General features: G+C 46.1%; 1 protein-coding gene across 3 annotated transcripts in view; it reads right to left on the bottom strand.

The window, feature by feature from the left end:
* LOC144761648 (geranylgeranyl pyrophosphate synthase-like) overlaps window positions 1-26490 on the bottom strand; it is a 366008-nt gene that overhangs the window by 214095 nt on the left and 125423 nt on the right. The window lies entirely within an intron of this gene.

The following is a 26490-nucleotide window of genomic DNA, read 5'->3' on the forward strand; positions in this document are numbered from 1 at the left end:
GCCGGATCCGCTGCACAACTCCAGGGGCCCCCTTGGTAGAGCATTTCACCGAAAAAAAACATCCACCAGAATCCATCCGCTGGTTGATAATTGAAAAAATCTCCCTCGGCCCCCGGGGGGGGAATCTAAATGCTGTTCTTGACACAAGGGAATGCAAATGGATGCAAAAGTTTCAAACAATAAGTAAGGGGTTGAATGAACTCGAAGCTAGTTTCTCGCAGATGGCGGGACTCAATCCTGAATAGACCCTGGGACATTGTAACTCTCCTTCAACTCTCCTTAAGTATTTACACTTGTGCAAAGTAACTTCTCCTATCAGATAGGTGTAGTAATTCCTCATATAACAATCTTTGGACATTTACAAGGCCTTCATAGCATTTGGTTTTTCCACTCTGCCACATTTATATAATGTATTTCCAAGTATCTTTGATCTTGTTGATTCTGTCTGGTCTTTTACATGTTAATACTGTGGATAACTATGCATTGATACGTCTATGTGCAACAGATTTTAACTCAGCTATGTTTTTCATCATCAATACCAATAATACACTAGCACTTAATGTTCCCCATGGTGTGAGGACAATTTTTAGAGACGCTCCCTCGAGCGCGCGAGTCAGGCCTCTGATCCCATTGGACCCGTGAGCCGAGCCCTTTTTCTATTAGTCACAGGCATTGAGCGCCTGCACCGCGAGCACACTCGGATGCAGGACGCCGACGGAGAAACAGCGCGGCTGTGCGTTCCCGTTTGAAAGGTAAATAAACTAGAAATAGCTCGGCGGCAAAGACATCCCATCCGGGTGCCCCCTAATCGTAATCGGCCACATTTACATATCTATACTTATCCAGACGGCCAAGTATGTTAAATGAAGCTTCCCTTCTCTTTACAGTAAAATTAACCCTGCACCGCGAGTACACTCGGATGCAGGACGCCGACGGAGAAACAGCGCGGCAGTGCGTTCCTGTTTGAAAGGTAAACCAACTAGAAATAGCTCGGCGTTAAAGACATCCCATCCGGGTGCCCCCTAATCGTAATCGGCCACATTTACAAATCTATACTTATCCAGACGGCCAAGTATGTTAAATGAAGCTTCCCTTCTCTTTACAGTAAAATAAACCCTTCGAGGATCGATCTACCTGTGCCCAATGGCTGTGTGATTATCAGCATGCAAAGTAAGTCCTTCTACCCGCCACCCCCGGGCATTTTTAATTTAGCATGTTTCAGGGCCCTGATGGCACCTATCTATTGTGTTTCAGTTTTCATCGGAGCTTGAGGGAGCCCCTTCCACAGACGGTACATACGATGACCGTTTGATGATGTAGGTAACCTTCCACATCACTATCTTGATTAATATCATCACGCCTGTTCACCATTTGCATACTGAATTCTTTATTCATATTACCCTGTAGGCTCTCCATTTCTTCCTGATGAAGACCCCAACATGAGGCCGCGAATCGCCCTTTAGCGTAACAGGGGTCGAAACGTAGAACTACGCCTCCATTTTGACACACCATAGGAGCTAAATAAGAGATGCATTCTCGTTATCTATGTGTGATGTGATATTTGGGAACCTTTGCCCATTAACTTGATTGTAGAGGTTTTTCAATTTTTAATCTGGATGTAACGATTATGTCACAACACCTTTACCCTGTCCCCTTCACTTATTCACTTACCCTCCCCCTTTCACAGAGAGCACCTATTCCGAATATCGAATGTAATGATGTTACAATTACATGTATATACTTGAAATCGCTAACTCATAACTTTGGCTGCAAATGAATAAAATGCCAAAATGAATGAAATGAATAAGTTTTTCTGACCTGTTTCAAATTCAATGGTGATCGTGTGTCCATTTTGAATTGTATGTTATATTTGAAACTCAGACCAACTCCTTTTTTGTACTGACCCATGGACCCAGGTCCTGAGTTCTAAGGGCCTACCCCTTTCATACTCACTATCTTGCTGTGGAAGTCTTCTGACAAGGTGTCACAGAATCCTTGGGAAGGGTGCACTGTGTTCTTGGTGGCTGATGGGCAGGAGAACTCCTTGACTATGTTGAAGAGTTCCTTTATGCGGTTGTTGCTTGTTTTGATGCAGTCTGTAAGGGGGAGTCTCTTTTGATGTCCTTGATGCGTTGGTGGTATCTATTGAATGCTGCTTTTAAGGCGTTTCAGGCGGCAGAGCATTTGGTGGTTTGCCATTGTTTCTCTAGTCGTTTGCAGTTGCACTTCATAGTTCTGAGTTCTGATGTATACCAGCTGGCTCTTCTTGAGGCTCAGTTAGAGTCCATGGGGTGACCCTGTGTCCCTTGGAACTTGGGTAATAATGATATACTACAAATGGTTCTGTTGGGTAGAACCAAGAATTTCTTTTATGACCTCAACAAATTTTAAGAAAGATCCAAATGATAAATAAATTACAATAATCCGCACACAAATATTTTTTACAGTATATACACGTTTCTTAATGCTTTTTGGTCAAAACTTATTTTTTTCTATCAGATTTTTAAATGGGATGTCAAACAAGCTACAACATGTAATAACATAACAACAATAACAAATCAATTGGTGACTGGTGTGACAAATAGTGAGACAGTCAAAAATATGTCAAATTCATACAAAACAAAACAATAACATAAACGTCTCTGTCCTATTTTGAATTACAACAGTAACCTGCAATGTCTATAAGTTTATGGTTACAGTTAACCTGGACATGAGAAACCACTACGTCATAGTGCAACCCTGGTATCTGTGTGATTGTAGAATCATCAAGTAGGGTCTTCCTCAGGAAAAGCCCCAGTGTTCCAAAAGCAAAGACAAATACACTCCTCCAATCAAGGATGGTGCGTAGTGGTGCATAGTTCCTACATGTAAGACCTGTGTTGTGTGAATAGGGTGCCCCAGGTTCGCACAGAAACCATGTCAAATAACGTGGGCTGGATGTTGTAAGGCAGTCCAAGCGAGTAATGTATTGTGTTAAAAGGAAAATCGCACTGCACCTGTATGATCAAGGTGCCACAAAGACAGGTTTAAGTCCCTGTTTGAGTCCAGTGTTTTGGAAGAGTATGGCTTTCTTCCTCCAGATTGCTTACAACTATGGAAACATTTGAGGTAACTGTACAAACTCCAAGTGACTCGGAGCTGTTGTAGAAGAACACAAAGAATTCCCCGGGAGCTGTTATAGAAGAACGCAAAGAATCCCCTGGAATTCTTTGTGTTCCTCTACAACAGCTCAAAGTCACATGGAGTTTGTAAAGTTACCTCTAATTTTTCCATAGTTGTACGCAATCTGTAGGAAGGAAGCCATACTCTTCCAAAACACTGGATTCGAACAGTGACTTTCCCCTGTCTTTGTGGCACCTTGAATTAGTACGGGTGCAGAGTGATTTCCCTTTTAGCGCAATACATTACTCGCTTGGACTGCCTTACAACATCCAGCCCACATTATTTGACGTAGTTCTGCACGGACCTGGGGGCACCCTATCAGCACAACACAGGTCTTACATGTAGGACCTACGGAAGTAGACTCGTGATTGATTCTCCATTATTGAACCCCAAGGATAATCGACCATAAATTGACGATTGTCTGGAGTTGAAGTTAGTCTTCCTTCACTACGCTCCATCCATGAATGGAGGAGTGCATTCGTCTTTACTTTTGGAATACTAGGGATGTTGCAAGGTTTTTATCTTGTCCTGAGGGAGACCCTACTTGGTGATTATACAATCACAAGATACCATGGTCGAAATGTTGACGCATTGTTTTCTCACGTCCAGGGTCACTGTAACCATAAATTATAGATATTGTGGGTTACTCTAGAAATTCAAAATAGGACAGAGACTTTTAGTTATTGTTCTGTTTTGTATGAATTTGACATATTTATGTCTGTCTCACTATTTGCCACACCAATCACCAATTGATTTGCTATTGCTGTTATGTTAATAAATGTTGTAGCTTGTTTGATAGCCCGTTTAAAAATGTGATATAAAAATAATTTTTGACCAAAAGGCAATAAGAAACGTTTATCTAGTGTAAATTCTTTTTGAGTGTGCATTATTGTAATTTATTTATCATTTGGATCTTTCTTAAAAATTATTCAAGTCATAAAAGAAGTTCTTGGTTCTACCCAACAGAACCATTTGTAGTATATATCTTCTTGAGGATCTGCAGGTTTTGGCTGGTTTCAAGGGGGCGACTCTGTCAAAGCATTTAGTGATCCACTCCGAGAAGTTCTGTATGGCCTGCTCCTGGCATCATGTAGCAGCGACTAGGTGGTGTTATGTACTTGCTTCATTTGGGTCTCCGTTCCTTTGCTCCAGCAGCAGTGAGATAAACTGTGTGGCTTGGTGGTGGTGCCCTTTGAGCATATGATGGTAAAGTGGATGATGGTGTGATCGGCCCAGTTGAGTTCGGTGATATGGCTGTACATGATTCTGTCGCTGGATGTGAAGATCGGATCCAGTGTGTGTCCAGCGCTGTGCGTGGGTTCTGTGACTAGATGGGTGAGGCAGATGTTGCTCATGTTTTCCAGGAGATTGGTGGAATTGTCTTTGTTGGGATCATCAAGGTTGAAGTTTTTTTTATTTTGTATTTGTTTATTGGTTTTTGAAGATACAGTACAAAACCAAGCATGTAAGTGCGCTGCACAATATACAGTGACTTAATGACATTGACACATCGAATATAGCGTCTTTTCACCTCAAATCCTAAGGGAGAAAAACATGCATAATATAGGAAAAAGGAAAGAAGGTACATTACAGGTGTGACGATCTAAACGGTGGCATGAGCAATGTTACTCAGAGGGTGGAGGATCTATAACAGGGGGAGGAGGGTCAGCAGTAATTCGAGCAGGGGATGCCCGTGTATCATTGCCGGAGGAACCTGGTAAGGAACTGGCATCGGCGGTTACATTCTGTAAATATGAAATTAAGGGGGCCCATATGTCAGGAGGATGGCTAGCCGTGGGCATCAGGTCCCAAAATTCACCCAATAATGTTTTCCAATGAGTAGTGTCATTCAGCCAACCGGCCACAGTGGACGCTGGTCTGCGCCCCCAGTAGAGGGACACCCTGCGTTTGGCAAGGACTAGGAGGATGGCGGTCAGTTTACGACTAGGGACAGGTATATGCTTAACATAGCCAAGGATACACAACAACGGGTCAGGGTCTATTCTCACAGAGGTGATAGCACTAATGGTCGCACAGACAGCCTGCCAGTAGGTAGAAACCTTCGGGCATAGCCGAGCCAGGTGCGAAAAGTCATCAGCGGGAGAAGAGCACCGCACACACCTATCGCTAGCTAGGAGCCCTATTCTATGCAGTGAAGCGGGGGCGCAATATAGTCTGTGCATGTATTTAAAATGAATTAACTGCAAACAGTAGTTAGGTAACAAGCATTTTATCTGATTGCAGCAATACAGCCAGACGTCTTGGGGGAGATCCCTGCCAAGGTCCTCACTCCACGCAGTGCAGGTTCTGTCAGTATTAGCGGAGGAAGTGGCAAGCGACAGATCATAAAGCCTAATGACTAATTTCCTGGAAGAGCTAGAAGAGTATACCAGCTTAAAGGCAGCAAGCTTAGGTGGAGGTTTCGGAAATGTGGGGTGGAGCGCTCTACAGGTGGCATGGATTTGGTAGTACAGGAGCCGATCTAGCGGCCCAGCATCTTCAGGAAGAGTGAAGAAGGTATCCGCAGGGTAAAGGTCAGCAATAGTAGTGAGGCCTAAGGACACGGCTCATTTAACCATGCCGGACGTTTGGAGAGGGGGAAACGCCAGGTTACAAGCAAGCAGCATGGAAGGAGCATAGAGTAAAGAGAGGCCAGCTAGTCTCCGGAGTCTATTCCAGGCCCAGCGCAAACACTCCACCGTGTCCACCTCACCCCACGGAGGCCTACGTGCAATAAATAATGCGGTCTGGAGTGGCCAGGGAGCAGCGAGATCAGCTTCAATAGCAACGTGGGATTGGACGGGGTGGGGTGTAGCCAGAAGTGAAGAAACCGGCTTGGGCGCCGAGCGCATATAGGCGAAAGTCAGGAGCACCCATGCCCCCAAGGGACAAGGGGAGCATGAGAATGCTGTAAGCAATCCTAGGTTGTCTGCCAGCCCATACTAGCGCAATGATATGTGAATTCAGTTTACGTAGAAAGTGCGAGGTGAGCGGAAGCAGGATGTTTAAAAAGAGATATACAAATTTCAGGAGGACGACCATTTTGGCTATCACAATGTGTCTTGCTAGCGACAGAGGAAGTTTTTGCCAAACCGGTAGCCTTAATTCAAACCAATCCATAGCGCGTCCAAAATTAGAGCGCCAAAGTCAATCAATGTCACGGCTAAGCCAGATACCGAGGTATCTGGTGGGGCAGGATACCCAGAAAAAAGGGTAGTCAGGGGTGAAGGGTGTAGTAGTGTCGGTGAGGGGGAAAAGAATAGACTTACTCCAGTTGATCTGGATGCCGGAGAGGCCCCGAATAGCACAACCTCCCTCGTCATAGGGCCAAGATTTTTTTGCCGGTTGCGGATGTAAAGTGTAACGTCATTGGCATACATGGCATACATGGATACAACCAGGGCCTGAGCAGCCAAGCCAAGGCCATGCTGAGTGTGGTGTTGATGGAGCCGCGCAGCGAGAGGTTCCATAGCGATGGCAAAAATTGAGGGGAAAGAGGATATCCTTGCCTAGTGCCCCTTGAGATAGAAAAAGGCTCTGTGACATGACCATTGATGCGGATGCGGGCCATAGGCAAGGTGTAGAGGATCTGGATCTTGAGCACAAAGCCTGGACTTAAGCCCAGACGAGGGAGAAGGTAGAAGAGGAAAGGCCACTGAAGGGTGTCAAAAGCTTTAGTAGCATCTAAAAGTGCCGCAACAACAGGATGAGACAGGTTTATCTGGTGAAGCACAGCAAAGATGGTCCGGAGGTTATGTGACGTGGCCCGCCCGGGGATGAATCCAGACTGATCAGGACACATGATCAGCGACATTAGGGGGAGAAGACGAGTGGCTAGTAGTTTAGCGTAGATTTAGTTGTCAATATTAATGAGGGACAAAGGGCGGTAGGAGTCACACAGATCAAGGGATTTGTCGGGCTTAAGGAGAAGGATGAGCATGGCTTCTCAAAGGGAAAGGGGGAGACACCCGCATTCCAGGGAATCATTGTACATGGCAGCGAGGTGAGGAACCAGGAGGGGCGCGTACAGCTTTTAGAAGGCCAGGATGAGGCCATCAGAGCCGGTGGCTTTGTCCCCAGGAAGTCCCGAGATAACAGCGGATATCTCCTCCTGGGTGAACAGTTCATCCAGGTACTCCAGGTGCGCATTGCCCAACCACAGGAGTTCGAGGTTGTCAAAATATTGGTTGAGTAGCTCGCGGCAGGGCACCACACCTGCGGAGTAAAGTTGGGCATAAAAAGCGGAGAAGTAGGCGATAATAAGGAGTAGTGATTCTGTCAGTAGAGCTGTGACATAGGAGGAAGTGTGGGGGTGTCGGAGTAGGTGGGCAAGGGTCTTGTCGGGCCGGTCGCCTTCTCCATAGTGGCGAGCTTTCGCCACTTTGCCCAGATACGCCAGTTCTCTATCTGCTTCCTCATGGAATGCAGAAAGTTTGCCCGAATCTGGACTAGAGTTTCGGGCCATGGGTTGAAGGGGCATCACGGGTGGCGAGCCAAAGGTCCAGATGTGACCAGCACCCCCGCGAACCAGATATACAAGTACCTTCACGCCGATCCGGATTGGTGTCTCTCCACATGTCAAGCAAGGAGTGGTCGGAGATTATCGCATTGAGATGGGTGGTGGACTGGGGATGCTGCGCGCCCAGACCAGAGTGGTCCAGTGTCTGGAAAAGAGCAATATTGAAGTCACCCTCCCAAAGGAGAGGGCAGGGACTCAGAGAAGTGATAAGTTGCCAAACATTAATAAAAAATGCAGGGGTGTCAATATTAGGCCCATAAATTGCGGCGAGTATTAGGGGTTGTGTAAGGAGTGTCCCTTTTAAAATAACATAGTGGCCCTCGGAATCGATAAAAGATTGGGTGGTGTGCCAAGGGAGCCCCCTACGAAGCAGAATGGGGACACCCCAGGAATAGTGAGAATAGAAGGACGAGTGGGTCTCATCCCAGTGTTACGATTGCAACCTGGAGGAGGTAACAGAGAGAAGGTGGGTTTCCTGGAGGAAACAGATGTTGACCTGGTGGGGTGTGAGGTGTACATGCATAAGTTGTGCTTTTTGGTGGTCATTTAGACTTCTGATGTTCCAGGTCCAGACTCTAGTGTCAGCCATTGGAGATGAGACAGGGATAGGAAATGAGGCGTGCCAAGTGTGCCAGAGTGTTAAGAATAGCGAGTGCCGAGATATACGAGATGCAAGTGAGCACCTTGTGTGACTAATAACAAAGAGCAAAACAAAACAATCAGAAACACAGGCCTCCATGAGGAGGCAACATCCCATGCCATAACCCCCCCCAACCCCCCACCCACTCCAACCCCTCAATTAGGTTGAGCTACCCTTCCCACCCCCCGGGCCACCCCAACTGGGAGGGGAACAGTCATGAGCAAAGAAGGGAATCCTCCCAAGGAGGCATGGCTCTGCCAGGCGTACACCCCTGCCACTAGGACAGGGTGGCCAAGCCACATATGATGGCGGTTATCAGGATCTAGAACCATAGAGACCATGGAACATCCCCGCAATGAGGATGCAACATAGCAATACAGATAAGAAACATGCATCAATTGTGAAGCTGGTGCTAGGGAGAATGAGGGAAAGCGAGAATAGAATGGATCATAGGTGATCCACCACAGGTGAACAGATATCCAATAACACAGTAACATATGAGTCAGGTCTAGAGTAAACATCAGGTGTATTTTTAACAGTGGGTGACCAGACAGTGGAATCAGATAACAACAAGGCAAGCAACCAGAAAGGCAAAGTCCTGGCCATGAGGGCTGATATCAGTCGTTTTTGCTCAAACCACCATCGTCGAGTGGCTGGGAACTGGATGGGGTGGAGCGGTGCTGTTTATCAAGTTTCTTAGCGTAGGCCAGGGCATCCTTAGGCTCAGTAAAGACGTGCATGTGGGAGTCTTGCTTGACAAGCAGCTTGCCTGGGTAGGCCAGGGAATAGGAGACGTTGTGCTTCTGGAGCAGCTGTTTAGCCGGGAGGAACTCACGTCTGGCAGCATGCTCCGCCAGCGTGTAATCAGGATAAAAGGCAAGGGAGTTGCCTTGGTGGCGGATCGCGCCCTTCTCCCTGGCAGCACAGAGAACTGCGTCATGGTCCAGAAAGTTTAGCAGTTTGGTGATTATTGGACGCGCGGGTAAGCCAGGAGCGGGCTGCGGACCCAAGGAGTGGTGGGCTCGACAATGAAGACAGGGGATAGCACATCACCAAATAGGTTGTGCAGGAGTTGCTCAACAAAGTCCTCCATTTTGGAAATGTTGGAGGATTCCAGCATGCTGTAATGTGAAGGTTGCTCCGCCGAGAGAGCGCCTCCAAATCCTCATTCTGGTTCCTAATGATTTCCAGCACTTTGTCCATTTGGAGAAGCTTTTGGCAGTCACCTGTCGCAGCCTCCTCAGCATCGGAAACCCTCGCCTCCACCTGGGCAAGCCGTGAGTCATGTGTGTCCACCCGAGCCTTAACATTGTCCAGGCGAGCAGACAATTGGTCAAGTAGGGTAGCGATGCCAGAAACGGTGGCCTTTACCATCAAGGTGGAAGTTGAGGTCACTGAGTAGCATGTAGTGCTTGGATTCAATGGCTAGCGGGAGATGAATTTAGAGAAGGTGTAGCAGAAAGCAGGTTGCGGTCCTGGGGGTCTGTAGGCGAGGGAGCCTGTAATGGTCTACTTGGAGTCAGTTTGGAGTTGGAAATTCAGATGTTCCATGATAGGTGTGGGCAGTCCTCGGTGGCATTGCATCTGAGTTATGGCAATGCCTCCTCCGTGTTTGTTTGTGAGATCTCAATCAGTCATCTTGTACCCATTGGGCGTTGCGTGGTGATATTGATATCGGGGATGAGGAGGGGTTGAGCCAGGTCTCAATGATGATTGCAGAGGGACCAGGTGTTGAGCAGGATGCACTGGAGCAGTTCCAGGGTGTTTGTGGCCTTCTGGGTGGAAGTGGTGAGGGTTCCTGTTCGACGGTGCATGTGAAGCAACAGCAGCGGCATGCGAGGAGTCGTTCCGTAAATCAGGGAAAGGTGCTGCAGCAGTTGAAGTGTCTGGGCCGGAGGGCCTGGATCTCGGCGGTGGAGTTACAGTTTACTCTAGCACCAATGAGCTTGAGAGAGCGCAAGTTAAGAAAAACTATAGAAGTGCACCATATTTACAAGCACGTTGTATTAGTTTAGTAAACCATATATAAGAGTGTCGAAATTATAGAGTGAAAGTACATAATAGTGTTTAATTTGAATAGAATACTTAAAGAGAGTGTGAAAAACTAATGTAGATGTTAGAGATGTTAGAGATGTTGAAATCCTATGTTGTGTGACTGTAAGGGAAAATGTAATTCGGCTAAAACGTAGAAATGTGTAGGCCACATGGCAGTTCACAAAGAGTACAAGAAGCTGATGTATTTCCACATAATCTGGATGTTAATGTTATTATGATTCAAGTATTACTGAACCTAGGACTAATATATGTGTTAAATAGACGTTTATATAATCATTGTGTGTAATAAGTTAGAATATCGTTTAAACTAAAGAAATTAAATGTTTTTTCAGAATGCATATGCCCGTTTCATGGAATCCTAACAGGCCTAAATAGATAAAGTCATTTCTTTTGATCTGCATGTGCTCGTTAGAGAAAGGTCATGTTAAGCACAAGACGCAGAGCCTGTTACATGGTTTACGACTTAAAGATATGGTGGAGGCCGGAATTTGGGGCCCACAGAGAAAGTGTCTTTTGCAGGTGCGAGGGGGTTTAATCAGGAAAGTGATGAATAGACTTTTGTTCAAGAGAGCCTGGTACAGGCCTGGAGGAGTCTTCAGGAATTTCCTGGGGGTACCGTCTTGCCGGAGAGGAGCCTGGGAAGCAAGGTCAACGCTAACGATGGGCCTAGAAGGAGTACCAGCATGGAGCACCAACACCACGTGAGGGACGTCTCCAAAGGGCGTTTCTAATGTAAATGTGATTTTGTATTAGGGACAGCACGCCTGGGTGGAGAGCAGGCAGATGATCTGAGGAACCTAAGAGAGCGGATGGGTAGGCAGATAGGGAACTGCGAGACATCATTTTGGAACAAAGACTAAGGGAAGTGCGTGATCTTCTTTGGAAGTCACCACTGCTGACACCTTTTTAGGTTAAGATCTTGCTAAGTAGGGATGTCACTTAGTCTAGTGTAGGGACAGTCTAATCTGATTTCTTTCTTTTCTGTAAATGACTCATAAGCTACAGCTTGTGTTTATCCTCGTAACTTTGATAATCCGAGACTTTGTTTTGGTGATATTCTTCTGCCGACTAAGAGCATTTAGAAAATTCATGTTTGTATTGATACCCGTATATCTTTTGAATCTTATTTTGAGATGTTTGTATCTCCAGTTAAGTCTGGCTTTGTAATAAACTTTTAAACTTTTAAGCTTCAGTGGTTCTTTAGAGTGTAGTAAGTCTTTAACTGATTAACCTAGTAGTGGATTGCCTTTTACTCAATGACAAGTACCAACGGTTCAGTCGACCTGAGTTGGGATCTAGATCTATAACTATAGACCAGAAATCCCGCGTTAACAGTTGGTAGCAGAGTGAGGATGGTTACCTTCTTGAGGAAGGTGATCTAGACTAGGTTAAGTTTACCCCAAGGTCCCTAGAGATCGAGAGGTGGCCTGCCGAAGAAGGTGCTGACGGCGCGAGAGAAAAGCAGCAGAATCAGACGAGAGTGAGTATAACAAGGGTCATGCGTGGATAGATTGCGGTGTTTTGTGTTGTATTTGTATTGTTATGTCATGCGGAGTTGAATGCCTGTAGTGTGAATGTGAGAAGGTTGTGAGCGCGCGCAACCTGGTAAAATCTTAAGTTCGGGGTAGAGCTTAAGTGGTTAGGGTGTATCGAACATCCAGAGTAGTTGTCGACCAGAGAAAAAGGGGGTCATGAGGTACCATTGATCGCCCGCAGGACCGAGATAGGGGGAATGCAAGAGTGAGTGTGTGGGTAACGGACGCAGGTCGAAAGTTACCGTGTGCAAGTAACCTATCAGAGAAGGCGATTGTCTGGACGTACACGGAAAGACATTTCGTCAGTTAAGGTGACAATTACAGTTAGACTGTGGACGTACAGTCAAGGAAAGTGATCGCTTGGTCGGAAGTAATCATTTTTCAGAGTATGAATGGGACGCATGCATGACCGGGAGACGAGAGGAGAAAGGAGGGGAACTGCTGCGAAAGGGGGACGAGTGACGTCAGCGAGAGCCGCGCTGTGATAGGGCGGTTGGTGTGAAGCCGCGCTGTGATAGGACGGTTGGTGGGACGTCAGCGAAGAGCCGCGCAGTGATAGGCCAGTTAGCGAAAACCGCGCTGAGATTGGTGGATTGTCATCAGGAAGTAAACGAACGCGGAGAAAATAGAAATTCGTAGATTTTGAACATGAAGTGTTTTAAATGTTTGAGAGGGATTTTTAAGAGAAAGAGAAGAGAATCCTATTGCGGGGAAGAGGCTCCGCCAGAGGGTACACCAGCTCACTATATGGCCACGAATGTTGGGTTGCATACTATACTGTGGCTTGGGACTTGGAGTAAGATTACAGAAGGGAATGAGGAATTGACCTTTCCGAAATACGGAACGTTTAGACTAGAGGTGTTGCATCAGTTGAAAGCAGTCATGTCCTCACTGAGACCTTTGCCTAGACCAACACAGTTTGAGGCCCTTAATGCGTGGATTAGGGCGGCGCACGACAGGAGTCAGAACAGACGCCAAGAAAGGGTAAAGCGATCAGTAAGGGCAGTGCAAGATGCTAAATGGGATGAGAAAGCCAAGAGGTGGAGGGTACAGGTGATTGAGGTAGATAAGTTGTACCCCATGAGAGAGGTTACAGGTGGAAAGAAACCCATGGAAGAAGATGATGAGAGCGAGTCGGAGGACGGCCTCATAAATAGGTTGTTGATAGATAGACCACCTCCGGACAATATGGAGACAGAAGGTACGGGGCTCCCAAAAGGAGACAGGGTTGGCATAGAAGGGTATAGGCCACTCCCTTTAGCGGATTGGGTACCTACCAAAGATGAAGGGACACTTCAACATAGTCCTGTACAGAGAGTAGTCGGAAGGTTTGTGGTGCAGAAGACGCCAGCAACAGAGAGGGCTGAGTCTCATGGATTGCCAGAGGCTCTTCAAGTACCTGTTACCATAGGTCCTATACGGTCGATTTATAGCCCAGAGAAAGTGAGAGAGGAAAACCAGGTACAGCTGGACAGGGAAAGAGTTGAGATAGAAGGAAGGAATAACACGACCAATGCCCGGAGGCAATTGCCAGGACCAATAACGTGGAGCACCCCATTGGATTCAGCAGTGGGCCCCGTAACAGAGGAAGGGGGTCAGAGAGGATCGATGGATCTGAGGGGACCACGGCCGAAATCCTACAAAGAGCTGAGGGCTGACTTGAGAGAATGGGATGCGTCGACAGAAGCACAGAGAAACAGGTCAAGAGCAGAAGCAGAATGGGGAAGTCGAGGCAATGGAACATTATCTCATTGCGGGGCTAGCGAAGGCAGTCAGGAGTGGGATGGTAAAAGTCAGGAGAGTAGAGCAGTTATACGTCATACAGACAGAGGAAATGAGCAGGAGCAAAGAGGCAGAAGTACGGAGTGTGGGGGGACATCTCGTTTCATTCAAAATGAGGGAGACCGAAGGGCCCAAGAGTACAGAGATAGGTTTAGGTGCACTCACCATGCACCCAGTGATAATGTACAGCACTGGAGTCGTGGGAGCATAGGGAACAGTGAAGGATCTTGCCATGTGCCGACTGATCAGAGACCACCGGCAAATGGTGAAGAGATGGGGAATAGCGGAATGTCTTACCATACACCTAGAGAAACCAGGCAAAATGGGAAATGTGGAACTATGGGGAATAGAGGAGTGTTTCACTATCCACCTAGAGAAGATGGAACTGCATGGGACCTGGAGAGATGGGAGCATGGGAGGACTCCCCATAACATGCCTGAGCCCAGACGTAGGACTCAGAGCTGTGATGGGAGAGATACAATTGGACTCTCTAGAGATGGCATACTGAAAGCTGAGATAAAAGCCAAAAGACTCGATGTGACCAGCTTAAGATCTGATCTGAACGATATAATAGACGGTACATTGTCTTTAGAAAGGATCGACTTGTACGAACCAAATGAACTACTGTTTATAGCAAAGGACATCACTCGAAAAGCCAGAGCAACTCATGAGAAACTGTCTGAATTGGCAGACAAGTATATGGTAGATTTGTCCAGAACCAAGGCATTACAGGGTAACCACAGGTTGCAGTATTCAGATCAGGACTTAGATGAGAGGAGGACAACTGGATTAAAAACACACATAAGGGAACTGATCACAGGAATAAGAGCATGGAGAGATCTGGACAAATGGGAGGAGAGGTGGTCCAAGAAGGGAACTGTTAGGCGGAGTGCGAATGTGATGTCTCCAGAGGGAAGGCTAATGCAGATGGAGGCATTCCCTTTGCGGGAAATATCGAACGGGAATTATGTGCATGTGCCCTGGAGTAGGGGAGATTTGGCTGCATTCACAAACTCATTTCCGAAGTTAAGGGAGAGTCCTGTAGAGTGGTACAAGCAGGTAGAGAGGTTTGTCAAGATTTCAAAGGTGTTGTGGATTGATTTGAACACCTTGTTTGATATTGTGGTTCCAGGAGACTTGTGGATAGCATGCAAGGTTAGTGTCGATTGGCCAACTGTAGAACCAGAAAGGGATCCTCGTACGAATGGACCGTCAGAAAGTGTAATGTTAAAATATGAAAGGGTGATTACATGGTTGAAGGATAAAGTGCCACCACAAGACATAGACTGGGTAAAATAGACCGAACAAGACAGGAACCAAAGGAGACAGTTCATGAGTATTATGAGAGATTGCTGAAAGCATTCAAACAATACAGTGGACTAGATGTAATGGACCCCAAAGATATAGGACAGTTTGTATCAAAGTTTGTTTTGGGGTTGAGACCCGATATTTGTCTGATGATTCAGCAGCATTTAATTTGTTGGCAAAACAAACCATTGGATGAGATTTTGCGATACGCAAGATACTGTAGTGATGAGATAGAGTCCAAAGCAAAGAAATTAAAGGAAAAATTGATGGTGGTGCAGATGCAGTCAGCTGCAAAGGGAGGACAGCAGCAACAGGGAACAGGGACCATGGGACGGAAATCAAACAGTCAGAATAGGGATAACGAGGAAAACCCTAGATCTAGGATAGATTTTGCTACACTGAAAAAAACGACAAAGTGCCACCAGTGTCACCAGGTGGCACATTGGAGACGCGAGTGTCCCTATAACCCTGAAAATGGAGAAATAGAAGTAGAGGAGGAAGTTCAGGAAGTTCCAGTTCAAAGGGTGACGGTGTCAAGAAGTAATGTGGCCAAAGGGGGGACTTCGGCTCCACGAGCTCAGTTCCCTCAGCCACCAAAGATTACGACTGGAGGAAAGGTCTATAGACAAATGCCTTTGTTCACAGGTAAAGAAGAGTGTTACTACGTTGATCCATTGACGGGACGACGTGTAAGTAGAGAGGAGGACTGTACCCTCGGGGCAGTTCTAGAAGTGGATCAAAGAGGACCGTTCGTTGAGGCTGAAGTGGCAGGGTGTCCTACAACATTCTTGGTGGATACTGGAGCTACTCGATCAACTTTGAGATCGGCAGTGGTTCCAGGTCTACCAATGTCGGGGGAAACGATCCAGGTGGTAGGAGTTGCAAATAAGAGAATGAATAGCCCTTTGACGGAACCAGTGTCAGTGAAAATAGGAAACTACTCGGATGAACATCAGTTTGTAGTGTGTGATTCTAGTCCTGTGTGTCTGTTAGGAAGGGACTTATTGTGCAAACTGAACTGCACCATATACTGCACCCCTCAGGGAGTAGAGGTACAGACTACAGACGATGATGCTACCTTCAAAGTTGTAAATTCGATAACATGCATAGAACTGTACCCTACCCTGACAGTGGAGGAGCTCCCATGGGATTTACGAGATGCAGTGTCATCAGAGGTATGGGATTTTACTGGAGAAGAGATAGGACTGATCAAAGGAGTAGAACCAGTGAAGATTATGGTTAAACCAAATGCTGAATATCCAAGAACGCCTCAGTACAAATTGACTCCAGAGACGATTGCAGGAATAAAACCTGTGATCGATTCTATGATACAACAGGGAATACTGAAGGAAATCGTGGGAAGTCCATGCAACTCCCCGATTATGGGTTTGCAGAAACCTAGTGGGAAATTTAGAATAGTGCAAGATCTTCGAAAAATTAACAACATAGTTGTTTCATGTTGTCCAGTGGTACCGAATCCATCAGTGATATTGTTTCAGATACCATTCCAAGCTGAGTGGTTCACAGTGATAGATCTTTGTCAGGCTTTCTTTTCAATCCCATTGGATGAAGAGAGCCAGTACCTTTTCGCTTTTAAAATGGAAAATCGCGTTTTAACATGGTGTCGAATCCCCCAAGGGTTTACAGATAGCCCATCAATTTTCAACCAGCTGTTGAAGAAAAATCTTGAAAGTCTGGTACTGCCCCAGAACTCGGTTCTGGTCCAGTACATAGACGACCTACTTGTTGCGTCAGAAACAGAAGAGGCTTGTAAGACAGATACCATTGCCTTGCTGAACCATTTAGCTGAAAATGGACACAAGGTATCTCCGAGCAAGTTGCAGTACTGTCTGACAGAAGTACAGTACTTGGGACACCGGATAGAAAAAGGAAAGCGCAAGGTGTCACCAGATAGGATAGAGGCGATAATGAAAATGAACGCGCCTACGACACAGAGAGAAGTCAGAATGTTCCTAGGAATGGTTGGTTATTGCTGACAGTGGATAGCTAACTTTTCACTGAAAGCAAAACCCTTACAAAAACTGACGCACAAGGAGGTGAGTGATCCGGTACCATGGGACAATGATTGTTTGATGGCGTTCCTCCAGCTGAGAGAAGACTTGTGTCGTGCTCCGGCTTTGGGAATGCCTAACTATGAAAAACCATTTGCACTTTTCTGCTGTGAAAGGGAGGGTTGTGCTTTGTCAGTTTTAGTGCAAATTCATGGAAATGCCCGTAGACCAGTTGCATACTTTTCGGCTACCTTAGATCCAGTAGCCGCAGCGTTGCCCGGATGTCTCAAATCCGTTGCTGCAACAGGTGTCAGCATTGAACAGTGTGAAAATATTGTAATGGGACACCAGTTAGTGGTGTATGTACCGCATTCTGTAGAATTGTTGATGACCAGGACCAAGACACAGCACATGACCAACAGTAGGCTCACGCGCTACGAGCAAGTTATACTTGCTGCGGAGAACGTGACCCTTAAGAGGTGCTCTGTTTTGAATCCTGCTACTCTAATGCCACTTCCTAATGATATAGAAGGCGAAGAATGTGAAGATCACGATTGCCTTGATGTGACTGAACTATGCACGAAGCCAAGACCAGATATCGTGGATGAGCCATTGATCGAGCCTGATGAAATTTTCTTTGTTGATGGCTCATGTTTAAGAGACGATACTGGTCGGTTGAGAGCACCTTATGCTGTTTGCACCATTACTGGAGTTGTGGAAGCCGCTTGCCTGGAAGGAGTACACTCCGCTCAGGTAGCAGAAATCATTGCATTGACACGTGCCTGTATAGCAGGAAACAAAATTAGAGTCACCATCTATACGGATAGCCAATATGGTTTCGGTGTAGTTCATGATTTTGGGCAGTTGTGGTCTCAGAGAGGTTACATGACCTCCTCTGGTTCGCCTATTCGAAATGGGGAATTTGTGCGACTGTTGTTAGAAGCATTACAAGGTCCAGCTGCAATTGCAATAGTCAAATGTGTAGCCCATACCAAAAATACAGATTTTGTGTCACAAGGTAATAGATATGCAGATGAAGTTGCCCGCTATTGTGCGGAGCAAGGATATTCTTTCACGGAGGTGGAAGTAGGTGGGGCTCAGGAAAAGACCGAATTAAACATGATGTTAGAAACAGTAGATACTTGGGAGGATTTGAAAAACATGCAGGAAAATGCACCTGATTCTGAGAAAAAGGCATGGGAAACAGCAGGTTGTATGAAAAGTGAAATGGATTTCTGGGTTTCAGCAGATGGAAGAGCAGTGTTACCTGAGGAATTAGTGAGTCCAATGGCACGACAGATACATGGTCCAGTACACCTAGGAAGAGATGCCAATGCTGAGGGTATTCAGGCAGACTTGGTATTGCCCTAAGTTTAGGATTGCAGCAGAAGCAGTGTGTAGGAGATGTGTCACATGTCAGCAACTAAACGTAGGGAAAAGAACACCAGTTACAATGAGTCACATTGGGAGGTCTGGGGGGCCTTTCAACAGAATGCAATTAGATTTTATTGAAATGCCAAAAAGCAACCACCTCAGGTATGTTCTGGAGGTTGTATGCATATTTTCCAGATGGGTCGAAGCATACCCTACACGCAGGTGCGATACACTCACAGTAGCAAAGTTGTTGCTTAGAGAGTTGATCCCGCGCTACGGGGTGCCAAACTCCCTGGAATCAGATCGAGGAACTCATTTTAACAGTGAAGTTGTGAAAATGCTTTGCTCTGCATTGAACATTGATCAGAAGTTGCACTGTAGCTATCGACCAGAGGCTTCAGGTATCGTGGAGCAGATCAACGGCACGTTGAAGTCCCGAATAGCCAAAGTATGTTCATCGACTTCCTTAAGTTGGCCTGATGCTCTGCCTTTGGTGCTCATGAGTATGCCTAGCACACCAGACAGGAGGACAGGCCTCTCTCCGCATGAGATCCTGATGGGGAGGGCAATGAGACTTCCAACTGTCCCAACCACTGCTTTGTTGAACATTACAGATGACCTAATCCTGGATTACTGCAAGGGACTGTCTGACGCCATTCATTCTGTGTCCTTCCAGGTGCAGGCTGCTGAGGTTCCATCTTCCAGAGACTTGTGTCATGATCTGTGCCCAGGGGATTGGGTTTTACTGAAAAAACATGTCCGGAAGAACTGCCTAGATGTGCGCTGGAAGGGGCCTTACCAGGTCATCCTTACCACGAATACCTCTGTGAAGTGCGGAGGGTTGCCAAATTGGATCCATGCTTCCCATACTCGAAGAGTTCCAGCACTCCTAGAAGAAACAGCTCCTATCGCAGATGAAGATTCAGTTGTGGACGGTGAGCCACTAGAGGGGATCAGTCAAGCTGTGGGGGTGTCTGAAGAAGTTGGGAGCGCTATAGATCCAGAAGAAGAAAGACAGAACGGCAGTGAAAACTGAAGTTGCCACTGAAGGAGAAAGCTGCTGTGAAAACAACTCAGACACAGATCAAGTCCAGAGTGATCCAGAACAGAGTGAGAGGACAAGAAATAGGAGAACAAGGCGTGGAGCAGCTACTTGGCCTGAAAGAAAAAAAAGGCCAAGCTTGAAGCCAGCTCGAGAGGAAACTCTTGCTCCTATATCCGAAGACTCGGATCTGGACGAAGGTGTACAAGAGCAGGAACAGGAAGGTCCAAGGAGATCAAGGAGGGTGCGAGTGCCTTGCAGAAGATACTCTACTCCTGAGTGGACCTACCTCGCTGCAGATGTCAGAAGCACGCAGAACTGGGAGGGTGAGGCAAGTGACCCTGACCAGAATTGACCCCATCATAACAGTGGAAATAGAGTTGCTGATGCCAGGAGTGGAGGTCGAAGGATTGCTGACTCTCAATATTGTCTATCCTCCTCTCCTGAGTGGAATAAGAGACTTGGTCTTAAACACAGTCGAATTTCCGGTTTGTTGTTCAAGGAGTCCAATACTCGAGGAGCTCCTTCTCCGTCTAGAAATATTAGAAGGTGTGATGAGAGTCGTTGGAACACGTATAATTCCAGATTGCTAAAGACTTTGTAGATAAATTAATGAAGAGATAACCTAGCGCCGAGTGGAAGAAGAAACTAGGGACTTCCATTTAGTGGACGGAGAAGGGCTAGGGTTGACTGTCGCTATAGAACACAAAGACTGATCTTGCGGGGAAGATTATCAGCTTCCAGGTGTGATTCGACTAGAGACATTGTGCTGAGAAAGAAAACTGGAACTACACTGTTTGAGGTCATGGAGGCTGGCAACCCGAACCGCAGGGCCAAATGTATAATAGGCACACTTTTAGTGGGAGTGATTTTTCTTATAGCTTTAGTGGTTACAATATCATATGTAGTGGGAAATGAAAATGAAGAAAAAGCAACAACAAAACCAAAGATTACATCGACACAGAAACCTACTATTGCTGGTAAAAAGGGGGACAATACAGAGAAAGACAAAGCTTTACTAGCAGCTGAGACTCGTAGGTTACATGTAGATGAATCACAGGAGAACTTTAAATCGAATGCATATGCTAAATTGCTATACGAATATGTTGATGCTATGGAGGCTAAAAATTGTTATGTCTGCATGAAACTGCCAGCCTCTGTAGACGAAGGTATCAGATACCATCATCTTCCATTGACTTATGGAATTACAAGTAGTTTGTTGCTGAGCATATTTTATGAACGGGATGGGTTTGAATACTATTTCTCAAACTTTGATTCAGTGTTGCCAGAAGTGCCGAACTACAAACATTTAAATAAATGGGATTATTATAAGAGTGAAGACAGATTACAGAAATTTTTCCTTCCTTGGAAAACATTAGATACTTCACATGCCCGAAGAAATAATTTGACTTGTATAGTGTCAGAAATTGAGAAAAAGTTTGTAGGGCAGGTGGATGATCGATACAGGAGACAGAAGATTCTGAAAGCTTCAGGTCAATGGAAAACAGATTGGACCGAGGAAGAAAGGGCACACCAAAGAAAGGGTAGCAATGGTCCAATAGCTCTAGATAGAGAGAAAAGGGGGAAACTGTGCATACACAGAAGTGAAACTTATTACGAGAATGTGTTTGTGGGAAAGGTGAGTTGTGAACATGCTTTCCAATTAGAATACTATTCGAAAGATTTCTTGAAGGAAATGCAGGTGATCCCAAATGTATATTTTGTCTGTGGGAAAAACGCATACGTGAAACTACCAGATAATTGGTATGGATCATGTTATTTGGCAATTGTCTTTCCCAAAATATACCATGCTAAGGATTTAGGAATCATAGAGGGGAAAACACAAGGTAGAGAAAGAAGAGATGTCAGCACTGAGGAAGTAGTTGGAGACGTATTTGGTGCTATGTTTCCTATTTTAGGGATATCACTAAATGATGTTAAGATAAGACGATTGGCAACAGTTGTAGATAGGTTGTCCGCCAGTACTGCTAGATCACTAATGCTGGTGGAAGGAGAAATGCAATCGATAAGGGCAATGGTTCTTCAGAACCGACTTGCTCTAGATGTTCTGTTAGCCAAAGAGGGAGGAGTCTGTAAGGCTTTGAAGGTCCAGGAATGTTGCACCTACATTCCAGACAATTCAAAACCTTTAGAAAAGTACATTCGAAACATTACTGAAATACATCATGAAATTGAGGATTTGACAAAGGTAACAGTGTGGGAAAAAATAGGTCAAGGAATGGGTAAAGTTGGAGGTTGGTTTGCCAACCTAGGAAAGAATATCATTTGGTACATACTGAAACCTATTATCATAATAGTGATTTGTATAATCACTTTGTGGGGATTGGTGCGGCTGTATCAATGGTATAGATCAAACAGGTACCATGAGAAGGCAAGAGAGGAGATTGACTGAGATGCAGGATAATCAGTACAGGAGTCTAAAGGCTCTAGAGATGATGAAACGAGGGGGTACTGAAACAACTTCAGTTTGACTCAGTCCATACCTCAGGGATGGTGTTTTGAGGATGATGACTACTGAAAGTCATCAAAGGGGGGATTGAGAGAGCGCAAGTTAAGAAAAACTATAGAAGTGCACCATATTTACAAGCACGTTGTATTAGTTTAGTAAACCATATATAAGAGTGTCGAAATTATAGAGTGAAAGTACATATTAGTGTTTAATTTGAATAGAATACTTAAAGAGAGTGTGAAAAACTAATGTAGATGTTAGAGATGTTAGAGATGTTGAAATCCTATGTTGTGTGACTGTAAGGGAAAATGTAATACGGCTAAAACGTAGAAATGTGTAGGCCACATGGCAGTTCACAAAGAGTACAAGAAGCTGATGTATTTCCACATAATCTGGATTTTAATGTTATTATGATTCAAGTATTACTGAACCTAGGACTAATATATGTGTTTAATAGACGTTTATATAATCATTGTGTGTAATAAGTTAGAATATTGTTTAAACTGAAGAAATTAAATGTTTTTTCAGAATGCATATGCCCGTTTCATGGAATCCTAACAGGCCTGAATAGATAAAGTCATTTCTTTTGATCTGCATGTGCTCGTTAGAGAAAGGTCATGTTAAGCACAAGACGCAGAGCCTGTTACATGGTTTACGACTTAAAGATATGGTGGAGGCCGGAATTTGGGGCCCACAGAGAAAGTGTCTTTTGCAGGTGCGAGGGGGTTTAATCAGGAAAGTGATGAATAGACTTTTGTTCAAGAGAGCCTGGTACAGGCCTGGAGGAGTCTTCAGGAATTTCCTGGGGGTACCCTCTTGCCGGAGAGGAGCCTGGGAAGCAAGGTCAACGCTAACGATGGGCCTAGAAGGAGTACCAGCATGGAGCACCAACACCACGTGAGGGGCGTCTCCAAAGGGCGTTTCTAATGTAAATGTGATTTTGTAATAGGGACAGCACCCCTGGGTGGAGAGCAGGCAGATGATCTGAGGAACCTAAGAGAGCGGATGGGTAGGCAGATAGGGAACTGCGACACATCGTTTTGGAACAAAGACTAAGGGAAGTGCGTGATCTTCTTTGGAAGTCACCACTGCTGACACCTTTTTAGGTTAAGATCTTGCTAAGTAGGGATGTCACTTAGTCTAGTGTAGGGACAGTCTAATCTGATTTCTTTCCTTTCTGTAAATGACTCATAAGCTACAGCTTGTGTTTATCCTCGTAACTTTGATAAACCTAGAGTTTGTTTTGGTGATATTCTTCTGCCGACTAAGAGCATTTAGAAAATTCATGTTTGTATTGATACCCGTATATATTTTGAATCTTATTTTGAGATGTTTGTATCTCCAGTTAAGTCTGGCTTTGTAATAAACTTTTAAGCTTCAGTGGTTCTTTAGTGTGTAGTAAGTCTTTAACTGATTAACCTAGTAGTGGATTGCCTTTTACTCAATGACAGGTACCAACGGTTCAGTCGACCTGAGTTGGGATCTAGATCTATAACTATAGACCAGAAATCCCGCATTAACAAGCTTCAATTCTTGTTTATACCTCCTGTGATAAACCAGTTTTAAGTTTCAATTGGTATTGAAGAATAGTTCAACTCCTTCATCCAGTTCAAGTATATAAATAAAAGGTTGTCATCACCGGGCAGTACATTTATGCCCCCCAAAATATATATTCCTAGATCCGGGCCTGGACAGGATCAGGGGCTGTTCTAGTCCCAGCAGGAGCAAAGCTATTTGTTGAAGGCAGCGAGCGGGGAAGTGAGAGGAGAGTGCACAGCGGTGTACGCTGCTCCACACAGGGCAGAGACAGACCTGGTGACTGGAGCAAGGTGAAGCTGATACGGGACCTGCTCAATGGAGTTGCACTGCAGCCTTCGTTAAGCAGGCCCTGGGGTGGGGGGGTGGGAGGCAGGAAGCAGGAGGCAGGAGCTGAGTGTGAAAATGGTGGGAGAGGACGTGAGAGGGTAAATGCCCAAAACTATTCCCCAGGCAAAGGCGGCACAAAAGCAAGAAATTAAACAGTACAAAGAATAATTGAACAGTATAAATGTACATTAACGCAATTAAATCAGTATAGAAAAGGTACACTCAGACAATACAAACAGGATGGGCTGACTAATATGGAAAAAGAGTCTAACTGTCTGGCACTGTGATAAACAGGCTCAGGGCCGTAGCCACCAGGGGGAGGGGGATGGGAGGGGGGGCGGGCTGAGCCCAGCACCCCTCTAGTTGTGCCTGGCCCCACTAAATCTGAGGCAAAAATGTTGGTAAATATTCCTTTATGGGGATTAAGTAGGTATAGGTTTGCTATTTACATTTCATCGCCCCAGAGAGGCCGTCCTGCACGTGGTATCGACCGCTCTATGTTTGCCAGTGACTGCCAAACACTATGGCAACACGCCTTCAGTCAGGCAAGAAGGGTAGGGGAGTATCACGGCAGCTCAGTTCAGCTGGGCTCTGTGTTACAATCAGCTCACATTTTCTGCCTCCCTCAAAAGTACAGGGAGATGGCATAGTGCCAATATCGGCAACACTGACCACCCCTCATGCAGCAACATACAGGTAACAAAAAATAAGCACACAAGACAACTTTTTGGTGGAAAAAATTGCTGCAGGTTTATTAGCATACCAACAATGCCAACATGGTGGGTTATCTTACAGGCGATCCAAAGGCTAGCCACCCCTCGCGGCCTACCACCTGATGGGCCAACTTGCATCGTGATCTTCGCCAATCGGTGCTTAGCGGTTGTGGTGAGGGGATAGCCCCTCCAATTCTGGTGAACGTCAGTCCACCCCATAACTCATGCCCCTCCCTATGAGGGGCGAAGCTTTCAAGCGGCCCCCGGTTGCTCAGGTCCACAACCGCCCGTAGGACTAATGGGGCGCCATCGCACCTCAGAGTTCACTGCACATACTTCCTGGGGCTACTAGGCCTCAGCGCCCTTTGTGCTCCTGAAGAGGGTACCCATGAGTACCTTTCAGCCTCTGGATCACCCTGTAACTCTGCCACAGCCATGGGTGTGGCGACCGTCGCAGCCAGGGCCCGCTACCACGGCTGGCATTCCTACTTATATTCTGCTGTTTCTAGGACCACCTCCAGGTCCAGCTGGACAGGTACACCTCATCCTCCTAAAGACTCCCAGTGGACTTTTGCCATGCTGCAGGCCAAGCCTGATCAACAGAAACCCCGATTGATCGGTGACTGTGCATGGCATCGTTAACTCAACGCATTGACCCTCCTGCACGCAGCCTCCATAGCCTCCCTTGACCGAGTTCCATGCCACACAAGCCAGGGGTGATCTCTAACCACCAAGGTTCACCTGTCCCCAACTTGTAGCTTAGTTTGCACATTGTAGTCTTCATTTCTTGAAACAAAGTCCTCTTCCTGTGTCAGCCTGAGCCACCAGAGGCACCGGCTTACCATTGAGCATAGCTCCTTGTTACTTCCTCAAAACACCCTGTGGATATGGCGTGCAGCAACCATGTCTAATAAAGCAAGATCCTTCTGCTTAGTGAATTTACCCAAGCCCTGCTACACCAGGCGGGGGGGGGGGATCTCCGCCCACCATAGTTCACATTTCCCCAATTGGTTGCATAACTTACACAATGTGGACTTCATTCTATGCAGCAGAGCCATCTTCCCCAGGAAAGTCAAATCCTTCCCTCTCAGGTGTATGAACAGGACGTAGGGAGGAGAGACACCCCCCCCCCAGCTCTGCTTCTGTGTCCCCTGCAAGCAGCTCCAGCACATGCCTGAGTGTCCCAGCCAACTTATTTCCGTGGCGGAAACCATGCCTCCATAAGCTGGTTTCTGCCACCCTGACACTCTCAAGATGCTTGAATGGCCAAACACCCAGACCTTTGTTTCTGGCAATTAAAGAGTTGTAAGGTGCAAAACCTTTATTGACACACAGCACACAAAACACAACCACAGCTAAATTGCCCCTGATTGCAAACGTCAAAACGTGCCCCCAAGACTCTGGTGCCGCACAGGGCTCCCCTCGGTACATTTGACGATTGCCAGTAGCTCCAAGACTTTCCATGCCCACAGGCCCCTTTTCATAGCGTGGCCCATGGACGAATGTATTTCCAAAACATTGGGACTCCCATCGTCCCACCTGCGTGATACCTTCTGCCACCATGCCTGCCCTAAAGGCTGTCGTTGCCGCCCCTATCCGAAATGAGTGGCTGCAGAACTGCTTGCCCGGGACCTTGTTCCCTGACAACCTTAAGAATGCCTGCATTATGTGCCACTCACCAGACACCCGGATGGCCAATCCCCAGATCTATGATCCTGGCAGAATAAAGAAATGTAACATGCCAAACCCATTTCTTGACTCAATGCAACCCCCCTACCACTCAACTTACACATTAAGGAAATCATTCCTTGCAGCTGTGCCCTCCTACCCGGGCAATTCAAATCAAGGCTTCCCAGGTGTAAGACCGAAGTTGATAGGAGGGTAGACACCCCCCAAGGCTGTGCCGCAGCTTTCACAGCGAGCTGTCCTGAGGTTCCGTGACGATTTGACTCGTGTTTTTAACATTGTCGTAAATACATAATTTTGGTATCAGTGAACCGCAAATGATCCAT

Source organism: Lissotriton helveticus, chromosome 6, assembly GCF_964261635.1.
Source record: "Lissotriton helveticus chromosome 6, aLisHel1.1, whole genome shotgun sequence".
Taxonomy (NCBI): domain Eukaryota; kingdom Metazoa; phylum Chordata; class Amphibia; order Caudata; family Salamandridae; genus Lissotriton; species Lissotriton helveticus.